Genomic DNA, 17,606 nt, shown 5'->3' on the forward strand with positions numbered 1-17,606 from the left:
CCCATTCTACTTCTCTCAAGGTCTCTCTCATTCCTTATTAACCTCCATTCCTGAAATTGTAAATCTTTGTATTGGACTCAAACTTTGCGGTACAGACCGGTACCGCACGCATCTACCCGCAAGCCACCGTGGCGTACCGCTGTATGTGATTGGCTGGCCAAAATGACCGACAGGGGCACTCGTGATGCACTGGTCGGTAGTGGAAAGATTTAATCATTTAATGTCTTTACTTTGCACGTTTTAATCTGCTTAGTATTGAATATGTATATGGAATTTTACAACTAAAGGGAAATTTTAGTAGCTGAGCATAAAAAGAAGAGGAGCATAACACATCTGAAGGTCATAAACAATATTAATTTAGGAACATAAACATATTATGTAAACTGTATATTGCTGGTCTTGGTAGTTTAAAGAAAAAATACAAACCAGTATTCCATTTCCCCCTAAACATTTTAAGCATCAATGTCTTACATGTGGTTATTTCGGCAACGTTTTTATGTGCTCCTTCTGACCATATTACTGTACGTTTATATACTTTGTAGAAATTAATCGTTTTAACCTTTTCTGCGAATACGCTCGTTATTGGAGTAAACAAAAGCATACTCTTAGACTTTGATTAATAGGGAATATAATATGGAATCACGTATCTAAAGAAATTATTAACAATATAATTATATTCAGGTACTGTAGCACAAACAGTAGTATAAAACTTTCCATTGATATGTGTATGGCTGTTTCAGTGCATGTCACATGACTGGATCAGTGGTGTGACAGCTTAAGTGACTGACTTAAGTCAGTGAGGTCAGGTGTTCAAATCCTGCAATTGCTATAAGTTTTCATTTAACAAATAAACATGTCTTTGAAAAACTAAAATAGCAAATATTATGGACACTACAGTATATTGACATTTTTTATATTTCTAAATATCACAACATGTTTGTACTGTATGTACACAGTGTACTGTAGCGTTAAATTATACAGTGTACTGTAAAATTTATATCGTTAAATTATTAACGATATAATTATATTCAGGTACTGTAGCACAAACAGTTATATTATATTGTGTATAGTTATATTGTGTATAAATTATACACAAATTATACATCCCCTCAAGCGATAGGGGATGCCAATACATGTGTTGGTGAACTTCTACAGCTGCACCATCAAGAGCATCCTCACCAACGGAATCACCGTGTGGTATGGCAACACCTCTTCGCGAGAAAGAAAGGCACTGCAGAGAATTGTCAATATGGCCCAGAAGATCATTGGCTGCAGTCTCACCGAGATAAAACAGCTCTATGAGGACCGCTGCCGTGGTAGAATTCTGTCCATCACAGAGGACAGTCACCACCCCGGGCATGAGCTCTTCACCCCACTGCCCTCAGGCAAGAGATATAAGAGTGTACAGACACTTACCACTAGATTCTTCAATCGCTTCTATCCACAAGCAGTGAGATTGGCGATTGGCGAACACATTTAGCCATCCCCCTCGGACCACACCTACACCATCACCATCTACCTCTTTATGATTTCTTATCTATTGCACATCTCCAGTCATTGTTTACACGTCTGTATTGTTTACATTCAAACTGTCTACATGTTTACTTGCACATTGTCTACTGTTTGTTTGTATATTGTCTTGATGCACTGTTTGCACTTTGTTTTGTTTTTTACACTTGTTTTACAATCAAGAGACTTTCTGTAAGTAAGAATTCCATTGTACCAGTATTGGTTACATAAGGCAATAAAGTTCAAGTTCAAGTATGTACACAGCAGTACCGCAGGGTGTAGGGCGCAAATCCATGTGAGACGAAAACGCTACATCATTAATACAGTAATATCTTCCATGTCGCATTAACAAGTTTAAAAGGAGGAGACACTTTACACTTTAACTCTTTGGTTCACAAAGAAATTTCACGAGCCTCTTTTCTTCTTGTGTTTAATTTTTAGTTTAGCAGGATTCAAGCAGGATTTCAGATGAAAGGCAGTGACGTCAAGCCAGCCCAATTCAAAGTTTAACCCGTTCAGAGCCTACATTACTTTTTAGCGTTTCATTTTGAGCTGAAGACCCTCACACCCGAAGAAGGCATCACAGCCAAAATGTTGCGTTTTCTCTCTTCTCTTTTCAGAATAAACCTATTACTTGTTCCTTTGCACACTATGCAGGCTGAAGTAGTCTTGTACAGTGATAATAGACGTGGGCAATGTCATCCCCATTAAACAATGTGTTTATTGCGCAAATCCTGCTAAACTAAAAGTGTGTATTGTCTGTTTAGCATTCTGTAACATTCCAGTTTATGTTTTTACTTGCAAGAATAGCGATTACAAACATTAAAATCATACTTGCTTTATACTGTCCAACTGAGCAATCTTGCTTTTATAAAATATACTCACTTTTTCATGTTTTAAAGTGTACGAAGCTGTAATACAGTTTAAAAATAATTAAAAGACTGGCATCAGGTCCAGAAATACCATGTCTGCTGAAGTCAATGATTATTCATCAAGATATTCAATAACTATAATTGGCTTTCAAGATGCAATGATGGCCTCAGTGCATTTCTTCAGCTTTTCTGTAGCCGAGGGGATAACTCTTACTGATCTTTAGACCATTAATGCAAAAAACACACAAATATTTTAATTCATAATTGATTTTAAATTAAACAGACTTTTAGCTTGCAAGCATCGAATGCCCTTTCCCTCAACAATCATAATGTAACTGCACCTTTGACACAATTTGATATTGCTCTTGTAAGGTAGGCCAGTGCTTCCAAAGCATGCAGGTGTAGAACAGGACTTAATGCATTTTTATACAAAAAATCGTATTCTATATTCTGGTCGCTTGCAGATTAGAATGGCATATGTTTAGCAATAATATTATTTATGGTACCTGAAAGTTTCAGGTTGTTGCACAAAGCTAAGGTATGCGTATACGTGATCTGACAACTGGAATCAATTTCCTGTCGTTAAACTCTGTTTATTTTTAAGTTGCACAGTTAACTTTAAGTTTTTAAGTTAGGGGGTGGCGATATTGCAGGAAATTGCAAATCGCATTGTTGTTGACCTGAATAGAGCATTGCAGTGGCGATTATTATTCATTTTGGAAAGTCACCTGCTATAACACGTGGCATAAACTTAAACGGAATATCTTATTTAATCTGAGTTTGTTTGAGACAAAATGAAACGCTTGGAGTTTGTAATGTAGGGATTTCTATACGTCTTTATCTACTGGTTTCATTAGTGGCAAAGGCTAAACCTATATGCCACACACACACGCCTCAGGATGGTGACGTCACTGCCTTTCATATGAATCCTTTCATATGGAAACAGTTTGACACTGCGCTTAATCTTAGGAAGATCACAAAACAAGCCTATTAGCCTGGTTTTTGCCTAAACAAATCACGCCCGAGAAAGTGAAGTAGCATTAAATAGGAAAGGTGTTTCGCAGACATAGACATAGTACATAATTCAGGCTTTATGAACTCTAATAATTAATAACCCTAATTAATTGAACCCCAGATGGGAGTTCATAAAGCCAGAATTACAGATGCAGCCATTCAAAACGGGTGGGGTATTTCACGGTACACCGCGGTGGGAGTGTTGCATCAAAACGCAGTATCAAGCGGTGTATCGCGTCATTTCATGAAAATGCTACAGGCGTCCCAAAATCATTTTTGAACTTTAAGCTAACTTTATCCCGGTTTGCATTGTCAGATTGTGAATCAAAAAAGGCATTTAATTAAACACGCGTTTGCGATTTTAATCAAAATGGGGTTAGACCACTAGACATACAATACAGGTTTTTTTTAACTTTTTAATTATACACTTTAAACACTTTAATTTTGTAAATGCAACACACATTCTCCTGTCTTCCCATGGTGTAAAATGAATTACCAGGTGAGTGAGATAACAATGCATTGCCCACTGAGTGGAATGTTCTCATTTGTTCTCAAATGTAAAAAGAGGTGATAATTCTTAATAATTCCGTGTTGCATTAACTAACTCTTCAGTTTATTCCACCAGACAGTACATGAATATAATTATATCATTATTAATTTGTTTAGATACGCAATTCCGTATTATATTCCCTGTTAATCAGATTCTAAAAGTATGCTTTTGTTTACGCCGGTAACGAGCAAATTCACAGAAAAGGTTAAAACATTAACACTTTTCACAAAAAATATAATCTTAATATGGTTTTAGGGAGAAAGTGGAATACTGGTGTGTATTTTTTCTTTAAACTACCAAGACCAGCCATATACAGTTTACATTATATGTTTATGTTCCAAAATTAGTATTGTTTATGAGCATGTGAAAGGCATGGTGAATCGGAGATTCTCAAAACTTACTTTGTATGATTGGAAACGAATACGTGATCAGATCAACAAAATGCTGTGGTGTTACTTTTTGTAAGTGGACCAGGGTAATACTTTAAGTTTACAGCTTGTCCAAGGTCATTAATTATTGATACTATTAGTAATATTAATATATTAGTAATGCAAATACATTGATGCATAAAATATTTCTGCATAATTAAAATATTTACGATAAAGGTGGTAGGTTGTGTACTTTTGTCCAACTGAGCAATCTTGCTTTCATAAAATATACCAACTTTTTCATGTATAATGATTAACATTCTGTAATGCACAGTTTAAATTTAAATGTCTAAAAAGTATACAACTTAAATTCTTAATTGAAAAAAGATTGTCCCTCAGCAGTGATCGGGATTCGAAACCGGATGTTTTCTGGTGACAGCTCAAATGCTGTACAGGAGAGGTTAAGCTTTATTAGCTCCACCTGGCGGTTTTACAAGGTGATTGCGGATACTATTAACATAATCTAATTTGCATACGGCAAAGCGAGGTTTGACGCGAAATGACGCGTTATGACGCGTTTAACTGCAACACCCCCACTATGTTGTACCGCAGCATACCCCGCTCGTTTTGAATTGCTGCATCTGTAGTTCTCTCACCTGCACCTCTCCCTCTGTCTAGATTACTTCAAAATATGAAATCAATACAAACACTTCATCTAGCAGGTGTTCTGACATACCATGTAAGAAAAGAATCATTAGCCATATGCACCATTTCAATATCAGCTGCTAACATGCCTTTTGGTGGCACTAAGTGAGTTCTTAAGACCAAATACATTAGCAGGAGACAGAAAAAATATTGCACTTAGAGCACTAAAAAAATATTGGTACTTGAATTTTTACAGAGAAAACATAAAAGCACATCCCACATCATTTTACAATGTCATTCTCTAGTCTGTGCAAAACAGGACAAAAAGCTCTTTGTATGGAATATGTAGTGTCAGTTTTGATGTAAAGTGTTTGACTAATAATTGGATGCTTTCTGTCTACAGATTACAAAGTAAAGCACATGAAAGCAAATTGAAAGTGCTGGGTGGTGAAAGAGAACTGGACACAGGTGCTTAAAGAAGCTTTAAAAAATAAATCCCAGATAATAGCAAATAGCTGGCAACCACAGAGCTCAGTTTATAAAAAGACCCGTGCTGCAAATTTACTATTACAGACACAAGACAATGTTAATTTACATTGGATTAGAACTTTGAACTGATTAATATTGAAAATACAATCCACCTACAGGAGAACATCACCTTAAAACTTGAACTACTTAATGTGATGTACTTAATGGGTAGAGGAGCACTTGCCAAATGTCATTTTACACCAGATGTGTCGTGTCTAGGATACACTGCAAATAAACACACAACCCTATTCAATATTCAATATTCCAGACAAACTATTAGATGTGCTGCAGCATCAGGCACGGATTCATAAAATTCCCACCAAGACTGCATATATTCCTTCTGTAAATATAATGGAAAACCTCAACATACAGATGCAGCCATTCAGATGCGCGGCACAACACATACCGCAGGCATTTGGCTACGTCATTAGGCATCATACCGCGGTATGTGATTGGTTGACCGACAGGGGCACTCGTGGTGCATTGGTCGGTCGTAGAAAGATTTAAATGTCTTTACTGTGCCTGTTTTAGTATTGAATATTTATATGGAATTTTACCACTGAAGGGAAATTTTAGTACTTGAGCATAAAAAGAATAGGAGCATAAAGAGTGTGAAGGCCATAAACGATATTAATTTTGGAACATAAACATACAGTATTACAGTATGTAAACTGTATATGGCTGGTCTCGGTACTTTAAAGAAAAAATACACACCAGTATTCCATTTCTCCCTAAACATTTTAAGCATCGAAGTCTTTAACTAATATGTGAAATAACGTGTATAAAAAGTGGTAGTTTTAAGCTTTTCTGCGAATACGCTCGATACCGGAGTAAACAAGCATACTTTTAGGATTTGATTAATAGGGAATATTATATTCATGTACTGCAACACAAGAATAGTATATGCCCTACAATGTCGTGATACTGTATATGTAGGGCTGTTTCACCAATCGTCATGTGACCGTGCAAGTAGCGCGATGGTCTAAGCAAGAGGACGGCTGTTCAAATCCAGCTAGCACCACGACTTTTCTTTTAACAAACATTTCTTTGAAAAAATAAAATACCAATTTTATGGATAATTAATTGACTTTTTATACTTCTAAATATCACATGTTCGAATCTAAGTCATTTTTTAATATCAACGAATAGTCACCATCTTTCCTTCTGACAATGGTTAATGCTTCTGCTTCTGCTTCCTTCTTCTATCGTGTGGGGATCCCTTTAGATCTCCCTTCAGATTAAAAAAGTTATTAATAATATCTTCGGTCTCGCATCTTCCCGGTTTAGCTGATCTTTTGTTGTCCATGCATGCTTACACAGCTCCCTGGGTAAACTATCACAAAGCTTTAGAGAACTGAACATTTTTATTATCAACAAATTGTAATATGACGTAAATTTTTCACTTGAGTGTATGGAGGATTGTCAGCTGTCACTGAGAGCAGACCCCCCCTAATAGGCTGCGCAAACGATTTTTTAAATTTTTATAAAGAAATGGAGGCTGTATGCGTTACAATATAAACATTTACTGTCAAACTTTAAATCAACAATTGATTTAAAGACGATCTGTCAAAATGCAATGAAATACAATATTGTTGTTGTTATTGTTGTTTTTATCCTGTAAAGCGCTTTGAGAAGCCACTTTTAAAGGTGCTATATAAAGGCGCTGATTCTTATGGAATGTGTTTTCTTTCTTCTTTTTACAGCATTGGAATTAACCTATTACTTAATTCTTATGGAAGCCCAGTTCCATGGCACAAAGCAACGTAAATTGCTACCTTTGTCTTCTGCGTAATAATGTTCACCTCTCTGTCCAGCAAATTAACAATAGTAATAATAATGAACTTTATTGTACATAGCGCCTTTAAAGGTGGCTTCTCAAAGCGCTTTATGGGATAAAAACAACAGAGCCGTTAAACCGGTTTTTATCTATTTTTCGGCACAGTCAGACGGATGTCGAGTGGTATTAAATGCAACTTTTTTGTATAGATGACTTTGCTAAAATGTATTTAAATATAAAAATGATTACAATTGGCATGCCTGTAGCCTTTTCACGAAACCTCCTAGAGTAACGGAATTTCTTGCGTTGTACAGCTTTTCAGCTCAATATATTTATCGCTTACGCCTGACATTGGAGCTGCTCGCCTGCGCAGTGATGTCACCATATTTCCCTCTGAATAGCGACTGAATAGGCAGTGAAAACATTTGTCTGTCTTTCCGTGGGGGAAGGGGGACTGTCTTTGATTGGAAAGCACGACTATTCTACTCTGAGAATGCCCGTTGTCATTTCACTGATAAAGTTGTGTTAACAAAAACCACAGTATGCTTAAGTATGTTTAAGAGTTGTCAAACTGGTTTTTATTTATTTTTCGGCACAGCCAGCCGGCTGTCGAGTGGTCACCGCACAGGCGGGCACCTCAAATGTCCTGCCCCCACTGTGACTAGAATATACTGTACACAAAGCACTGAAATCTTTCGAGCAGATGATCAGGCGTTTCGCAGATGTAGGCATAGGATGTAATTCAGGCTTTATGAACTCACACCTGGGATTCGATTAATTAAGGTTATTAATTGTTAGAGTTCATCAAGCCTGAATCGAAATCTGTTTTTATAGCTTTTAAAGTCGTGCAATGTCTAAGCAGGAACACACCATTATATCTTATATATGAAAAATACATAATTATAGCACCCAAACAAACGCAAACGTTTTCACGTAACTCACATTCCCGAATGCCCACCCCCACCCGCTTAACAATTTTAGGAGGACTATGGAAGGACTAAGTTATCATCTGTTGTTGAAGCTCTGTGAGCTCAGTGACTTTGAGACCACTTGTTATCCCAAGTTATTTGAATCACCACAATTCAAATAGAGAAAAAAGAGCTGACTGACAAGATTTAAGATGTGGCTCCATAAAAAAATGAATTAAAGAATGTGCAATTAAGGTTTTTTGTGCCTGAAAGATTTTCATCATCACCATTTCACTGATTCCCAGTTTTAGGTGCTCTGGAATATGTTCAGACACAATCAAGTTAGTATGTGCCGGAAACCCAAAACTATTCTCTGAAGACATGTTGGCAGTGCACAAAATGTTGTAGCTAAAAATCATTTCTAGCACTCACAGGCTGAGAAGTATAACATGAAATAGGTGATTTATTTATTTAGATCTGCATTTGTTCTGAAAGTTAATGCTAATTGGCATTAAATAAAATTCAGGTGGGTAGCTGCGTCAGCATGCGTAGGCTGAAGAAGAAAGAGAACACAACGTTTTGGCCGTGGAGCCTTCTTCTCCACACCTGAAGAAGGCTCCACGGCCGAAACGTTGTGTTCTCTTTCTTCTTTTTTTCAGCATGGAATAAGCCTATTATTTGTTCCATTAAATAAAATGTATTCCTTTGCGTTTTTAGAAGCATTTTCAGACACATTTAGTATGGCATCAGAAAACAAAAACTATTTTTAGCTGTACCTAAAATCAGCATTGTTCAGATTTTGTTCACACAGGGAATCTTCACAAGAGGAAATGGCTCTGTCTTCGCATGAATGTGAGTGTTTTGCATCAGGGAAGACAAATACGAACCTATTTCCCTTTGAAACTCATCAAAAAAGACACACTCACCAGAGCTTGCACAACTATAACTAAAACAACTAAAACCTCTTCACTGTGTAAAAATACAACCTTTATAAGTTTATGCAGGTAAATAATTGCTATTAGGAATTATTTTTTAATCTATCAATGTTAGATTAAAAAAAAACACACTGCCCGACGTTAGAAAGCATCTTGCATTACATTGCTTGAAAAATAATTTTATTTCGAGAGACTGGATAAGTAATTCAAGTGTTTTTTAACTTCCTGAAAAACAAGCCAATCTATGAGTCATCTTTACAAGACATGTTAAGAGAAGAAATCATCTTTTTGGATGCGTTAGGTAAAAAATATGTATTTTTCACATTATCTGGCGAGCCTTGTTTTGTCAAAGAACCAGAGATCATCTCGCTTTCAAAGGACAGCACAGACTTTCAAAAGACTGCAAAGATACTAGCAAGGGTTAATTGCACTAAGAACCGCATAAAGAAATGTAAAATTGTCTTCTTTAGGTGTGACGGCAGGAGTGGATCGCAGCAGGAATACACAGCAAATAACAGGAAAACAAAGAGCAGGGCAGGTGAAACGAGTATCCAAACAGTGAGTGATCAGAAAATGGAAACAATTGTTACGCCCGGCTTTCTGCTGCAATTTTTTTTTTACTTGCTAATGCATTAGACTCATTTCCTGGTATAGATGGGAAAGCAAGAGCCAACCGCCACGCCGCCACGCCGCCCTCGTAATTCTAAATCTTGTGACTTTTGAAATTTACTGGGGATGGACCACATCGGTAAATTTCGATGGGCCCAGAGGCAAAAGCGCCTTGGCCTTGCAATCTCCTGGAAACCATTAGTAGCATGGTGAATCGGAGATTCTCAACATTTGCTTTGTGCGGCTGGAAAATAATTTGTGATAGGATTTACGAAATGCTTCAAAGAAGGAGGCGCTCTTTTCTTCTTGTTTAACAGTCTGTCCAGAAACAAAACATTCCTGTTAAACAAGAGGAATGTAAAAAAATTGTACAAAAGTAAAAAACAATTACCTTTTGACAATGAAAAACAGTGTGTGTGTCTCTCTCTGCTGATTAAAGTGCCCCTTTCCATTCAACGGGTGTCTGAGTCGCTGTGTCCTATCTTCTGACAGTCACTATTGTGAATGTCTGTAGAGTTTATCTTGTTTTAAGTACTATACACACGGGCGCCGTGTGTTAAAAAAGTTGGGTGTTAGCATAAACTATTAATGAGTGGCTCTGGTGAAATTTCGCCGTGAACATAAGAGTTAAAGTGTAAAGTGTTTCCTCTTTTTAACGGGAAGAGACGTGGTGCTTTTTTTAAAATCCCTGTCGGAACCGGGCTTCCATAAGAAACAAGTAATAGGTTTATTCCATGCTGAAAAAAAGAAGAAAGAAAACACTTCCATAAGACCACTCGACAGCCGGCTGGCTGTGCCAAAAAATAAATAAAAACCGGTTTTAAAACTCTTAAGCATACTGTGTTTTTTCTTAACACTACTTTATCAGTGAAATGACAACGGGCATTCTCAGAGTAGAATAGTCGTGCTTTCCAATCAAAGACAGTCCTCCTTCCCCCACGGAAAGACAGACAAATGTTTTCACTGCCTATTCAGTCGCTATTCAGAGGGAAATATGGTGACATCACCGCGCAGGCGAGCAGCTCCAATGTCAGGAGTAAGCGATAAATATATTGAGCTAAAAAGCTGTACAACGCAATAAATTTCGTTACTCTAGGAGGTTTCGTGAAAAAGCTACAGGGATTTGCACAGCCTAAGAGGGGGGGTCTGCTCTCAGTGACAGCTGACAATCCTCCATACACTCAAGTAAAAAAATTACGTCGTATTTACAATTTGTTGATAATAAAAATGTTAAGTTCTCTAAAGCTTTATGATAGTTTACCCAGGGAGCTGTGTAAGCATGCATGGGCAGCAAAAGATCAGCTAAACCGGGAAGATGCGACACCGAAGATATTATTAATAACCTTTTAAATCTGAAGGGAGATCTAAAGGGATCCCCACACGATAGAAGCAGGAAGCAGAAGCAGAAACATTAACCGTTGTCAGAAGGAAAGATGGTGACTATTTGTTGATATTAAAAAATGACTTAGATTCGAACATGTCGTGATATTTAGAAATATAAAAAAGTTGCTAGCTGGATTTGAACAGCCGACCTCTCGCTTAGAAGTCGGGCAGTTGCACGGTCACATGATGAGTGGCGAAACAGCCCTACACATACAGTATCAACAGACATTGTACAGTTGAACAGTGTATACTATTGTGTTGCAGTACATTAATATAATTATATTGTTATTAATTTCTTTAGGTACGCATCCATATTATATTCCCTATTAATCAAATTCTAAAAGTATGCTTGTTTACTCCGGTATTGAGCGTATTCGCAGAAAAGCTTAAAACGACCACTTTTTATACACGTTATTTCACATGTTAGTTAAAGACTTCGATGCTTAAAGTGTTTAGTGAGAAATGGAATACTGGTGTGTATTTTTTCTTTAAAGTACTGAGACCAGCCATATACAGTTAACATACTGTAATACTGCATGTTTATGTTCCAAAATTAATATAATTTATGGCCTTCACACGCTCAGCTACTAAAATTTCCCTTCAGTGGTAAAATTCCATATAAATATTCAATATTAAAACGGACACAGTAAAGACATTAAATATACATATACATACTGTATACAGTAAAGTTTGTATACAGTAATATGTTTATGTTCCTAAATCAATATCTTTTATGAGCATGTGAAAGGCATGGTGAATCGGAGATTCTCAAAAATTACTGTACTTTGCATGATTGGAAACAAATGCGTGATAGGATCAACGAAATCCTGTGGTGTTACTTTTACAAAGACAGTCAATGAAAAAATAAAATCTTTTAATTTACAAAGACGGTTACAAAGAATTTGTACCAGGGCAATACTTTGAGTTTACAGCTTGTCCCATGTCACTGATTATTAATACTATTAGTAATATCTTCGGTAAAGACTTTGATGGCGACAGCTCAAACATGAGAGTTTGAGCTTTATAAGCTCCACCTTGCGGAAATTCTGGATACTATTATTTTACTTGCGGCACCATGCGGTGTTATGCGAGAATATACGGTATTATACAGTAACTTGAGTTACACCGTGACAAGCACACCGCATTATAATGCGGTATCGCCCGCTTGTTTTGAAAGGCTGCATCTGTATCATAACTTGTGTGTTTTCAGCTATCTCTGAAAAGCCAATATGTATGTATTAAGACATCTAGTCTATTAGTAACAATGGACAGACTGAATAATAAACGGCGGGCTGGAGTTTCTTGTTTCATGTCTCATCTGAGGAACAGCACCTTCTACTACCCACTCTCTATAATCACTGTTTTTTTCTGGAAATTCAGGTCCAGAGAGAGGAGTGCCTTCCACTGTCCACCATCACTACTTACACACTTGCAGAGCTTCTGAGATCACAGACGTGTCGCATCCAATATAAAGTACCAGTAATATAACAACATCGTACATAAGGTAAAGAAGTAAGAATTTGCTTCACCAATTGAACAGAATGATCAATACTTTGGATTTTTCATAGGTCTTGCTTTTCCTGGAGAGAAAAAGAAAAAGAGCAATTTTCCACCAGCACTGTCTTAAAATTGTACTAGCGTGTAGCTGAGGATGAATACTAGATATAATAACCAAAATGAAAAACACTAAGATTTCCAAGCCTGTCATTCCTGACACAATGTGGTTCTTAAGTTTACATTTGCTTATGGTACACTTTGATCATTCAGCATGGTTCAGTAAAGTACACTAAGATCTCACAGACATAGAATGACAGAAAGATAAATTCAGCAATCCTGATCTTATTTTAAGGTAAATATCAATGTCTTGCCAAACGTCTATTAGAATTGTGTCCTGTTCAATATTCAGTGGCATAAATCCAATCTCAAGAAGGAATAAGAATACAATCTTATCTAAACAGAGTCAGTCTCTGCAACTTAGAGTTTGAAAACCCAATATTACAGAAGTGAAATTGACATTTTCTAACACTTTTTTTGACGTGCTGTAGCTACTGGATTAGATTGCTTTTCTAATTTGTTTTCCAATAGTTTGAGATGTTTTTATGAATCTAAGAAAATGCAAACACATAATTTTTGCAAAGCTTATGGTTAATGACATATTAATTTTTTCCCCATCATATATGATAGGATAAAAGACAGAATTAAAAACAAACCAGAAACAACCTGTCCTCTATAAAGAGCATAACAAGTGTAACCACAAATAAACCACAAAAACCACAAAGGGCACAACAGAGAGAGACCCACAAAACAATGGACCAGTCGGCCTGTGCCAGTCTTTTTTACAGAATGCTGTTTTCCCTTCTTAGCGCCTATGTGCTTCTTAAAGGCATGCTGCTCATTTTCCAATCAGAATATGCACATATATATATATTTTTTAAGTTTTATACCTATATGTATCTATTATTATATAAAATGAATATTTGCTAATTCATTGATTACACACTGCTGAAAAAAATGAACTGGCTGTTTGGTTACAGTTTCCAAAGCTTTATTATTTGCTAAATCCCTGAATGCAAATTTGCCCTACATAATATAAATGATACAAATAAACCAAACATTCACAATTCATTAAAAGTTCATTATTCTTTTTCCCCTTTCCTAGGGACCCTGGTGTCAGATAGAGGAGAAACATTATTTTTGCTTTCTTTTCTTGTATTCGTTTAGAACATAGCAGCCTACTCAAATAAATATATATATACTGTACATGCCATGTGTGTATCCTCAGATAAGGTCTTAGAGTGACTGCTGGCTAGGCCTGCTGTTTTTCCTTCTTACAAAGTGCAGTGCTGCCCCTTTGACCAGTGGCTCTTTGACAAGTGAAGATTAGACTGAAGAACGCTTTTTTCTTTCATTTGGATGTTCTGACAGTCCAACATACTGTAGATACAGCACAGCACCTGCAAACGCTTTCATGCATATATTGAACCAACGTCTTATATGAAAAGGAAGCTGTGACTCTTTATTGTGCCATGACACGCACTCTGCTTTATTGAGCACTGCTCTTCCTTTGACCCCAGTCCCCACTACCAGATCCCAGTATCCTTAAAAAAAGATATGCTGTCCATAAAAGCTGGTATTGTGGGGTTGGTATTTCAGTAAAAACAAAATTACAAAGTCTATAACCCTGCCAAATACAGTTCTGTATACAGTAGTAAGAGTCCATCTGGTTTTGCAGGTCTCTTTAAATCAACAACACCCCCCTAAGAACTGGGGAATACATGCCAATTCTGCCAATTTTTATTTGAATTGTGTCATTAGGAGCTGAATTATAATGATAACCTGTGGACTCAGTGGTCCTCAGGAGTGGAACTGGGCAGTCCTGGTCTAGAGAAAGCACATTTGTTTTACAGTACATGCCAGTACTGGATTTAGGTTTTCTTTAAATACACTCACCCAAACCATTTCCAGTCTGATTTAGCCAGACTGTGCTAATACTCTGATGGACACTTCCAAACTAATAAGGCTGCTTTCTATTTTCCCCTTGCTTACTTTTCAATGTGAATCTTAAGAACATTGTTCTAACACACAACACACAGGTTACTGACTGTCACTAACAATGCAATGTTAAACTAATAGTAATAATAAAACTCCTTCAATATACAAAACAACAGTGTCAAGTTTGCCAATATTCATTTCTTTAAAAGTGTTGCAGTTAGTCACAGCTGTGCATGTGAAATTAAAGAAAAAGTTCAAATATACAGTACACGTTTCTATTTTGCAGTGCTGCATTTACTTTAGTAATATCTTAAAGATTCATCTGTTTATACTGTTCCCTGTCTTGTCAACATGTTCTGACACTGGAGTAAAGTGAATTGTTAGACACTATAGATGGAAATACAGTCGTTGATGTGCTTGTACAGTACATCAGGGTTATGTGGTTAAACAAGGAGCTCCCAATTCAGTGGAGACACCAGATGACCTGACAGTTTTGACATTGGAACTTTTTGGAAATGACCAGTCAAGCTCATGCAACCAATGCTATATTTAAAATATAATCAAATGTCTTAGAAAAGAAGGATACATAGTAGAGATAATCTCAGCACACTAATTCTTTACTGATGAACTAAAACCAGGCATTGGTCATTGAACTGGCTCCTTACTTGTAATATCGAAAGCTTTATTACAGGAAGTTCAATTTCGGAAAAAACATTGTCCAAAGCCTCTTGTGTCTAATATGAAATAAATGATTCACATCAAAACAATATAATATTGCACAGTTGTGTTTCTACATCTTAACCAAACCAGAATCATAATTCACCATATTATAAAAAAAAAACTATTTTGGAGCACAGGATATTGCTACTCACATGTATAATGCAATAATGGAATTATCATTTGAATTTAAATTATTAGGAATTTAAAACTACTGGATGTGGGCAATTTGGAATGTACTGTAGGTGTGATCTTGGAGCAAAGTGGAAAGGACTTGTTCCCTAATAAATAATCAAACTTCGATATATTCTCTTTAGCTACAATCTCAAACAAAGGTATTAGTACTCGAAACAATATAATTCACTTGATAGATTGGAATTGCAGAAATAAGTACAGGCAGACCTTGGTAATTCAGTAAGAATCTCTGTCATTGCTTGCTGGGATGGTTCAGTGTAGAATAAACTGCAAAAAGATACCACTCTTAATAAACTTCCATTACTTTAAAGATATTAGTGATTTATATTGTTGCAATCATATGGAAAGATAACTTGACTTCCAATTTCAATTTTTATGTGAAACTGCATTAGGTCAAGATGACTCCAAGCATAGTTGTAAGCATTACAGGATGGATAAAAATAGCTGAGATCCTCCTGTAACTGTAAGAATAGAATTCTGACACCCTACTTGTGTTTTTGTACTGTGCATAAGGAGAACTTGTAGTGGAATGATCTTATACATTAAAGATTATTGAGGTGTCAAATTGGACCAGAGTAATTCAACTACAAAATGAGGTGAGAGCACTACAGTCTTCTCACTTTTAACTGAAACAGGAGACAAAACACAGGTTCCAGATGTGAAGAGAATTGGAATGGAAATTGAAACTGCATGGAAAGACTCAAGTATTTGCCCGCTACAGTGCATTGTATCATTTATCTGTGGTGAAAATACATTGGGTAGACCAATGGAATGTACTATTTTTAAGACAGTTAAAATGCTACAAGTAGAAAAATGAGGAGGATGCCTAACCATAAAACTTAAATTCATTTACAGAAAAATGCTTTAACTTGTTGAAAAGCTCCAGGTCGCAGCATGTACTGAAAGTCCGAAACGGAAGCTACTCAGCTTGAAAAGCCTGAATCTCTCATACTATCAGGGTCACTGGCCAAGAGGTGAACTTCCCTGAAAGAGGCAGCAGCACTCTTTCAGGGAAACAGCAGCAGACTGCTTTCAGAACCCAAACAAAACTAAACAAAATCCTTTTTTCCAGTATGATGCATACAATGTCCCTTGAATAAAAAAACAGCTGAGAAGGACAGTCTTTTATCCAACAGATAAAAGCTTATAGGCTATGGTCTAACATACCTTTTCATTTATATTATACTGCTGTTGTAGCAATTCTGGAAAATTATGAAAAAAAATATTATTGGTATCAGCAGATTTATTATGATGTCATTTTGCACATGGTGTTTCCAAACGCAATGAAATTCCCGACATTTTCCCTGTACCATATGACTTTTCTTTTTAGGTATTTAAAATCCATAAAAATCTGTCTACAAACTTCAGGAATCTCCACTTTATCAGTTAGCAAAGACCAAAACAGAGACATGTGGTAGGATTAACTCTGCAGCATCTGTCATTATTTCACTTGCTAAGATTTAGGTGTCAAGCAAAAATACCAAAATAGAAATGCTTGGAGATAAGAAGAAAACTGCTATTTTTCAGACCTTTCTTCCCCCGCACACTATAGTGTGTAGGAAAATAAAGTAAATTAAAATAGTTCAATTTGATTGCACTTACAAAACTATACTGTATCAAGAAAATATTTGAGAAGCCCCTAAACTGGTCTGTATTCTCATATAATGTACTTTAGACCTAAAATACAATCTGACCCTCATGAAAGTTTTAATAAAAGATAAAGATAATTTGATTATTTGTAACACAGACATAAAACATATTTTAATACACAATTAAACATTAAATATTATACTTGAACCCCTAGATTTTGTTATTTGTGGCACCTATCTTAGCACCAATGCTTTCAACTAGATGTTTCCTGTAATTGTTTATCAGTCTTTCATGAATTTTGACCCATTCTTCCATACAAAACTACTTCAGTTTGGTGAAATTAAAGCTTTCTTTCATGAACAGCTTGCTTCAGGTCCAGCCATAACATTTCAATGGCTTTTAAGTATGGTCTTCGACTTAGCCAAACCTAAAGGTGATTTGTTTTCTTTTTCAGCCATTCTGTTTTAATTGTGATTGTATATTTAGGATCATTGTCTTGCTGCAAGATTTACTT

The 17,606-nt window shown here is 36.2% G+C and overlaps 1 protein-coding gene across 1 annotated transcript in view; it reads right to left on the minus strand.

Annotated features, from left to right (window-relative positions):
- vps8 (VPS8 subunit of CORVET complex) overlaps positions 1 to 17,606 on the minus strand; it is a 372,860-nt gene that overhangs the window by 216,003 nt on the left and 139,251 nt on the right. The window lies entirely within an intron of this gene.

This window comes from Lepisosteus oculatus, chromosome 12 (genome assembly GCF_040954835.1).
Source record: "Lepisosteus oculatus isolate fLepOcu1 chromosome 12, fLepOcu1.hap2, whole genome shotgun sequence".
NCBI lineage: Eukaryota > Metazoa > Chordata > Actinopteri > Semionotiformes > Lepisosteidae > Lepisosteus > Lepisosteus oculatus.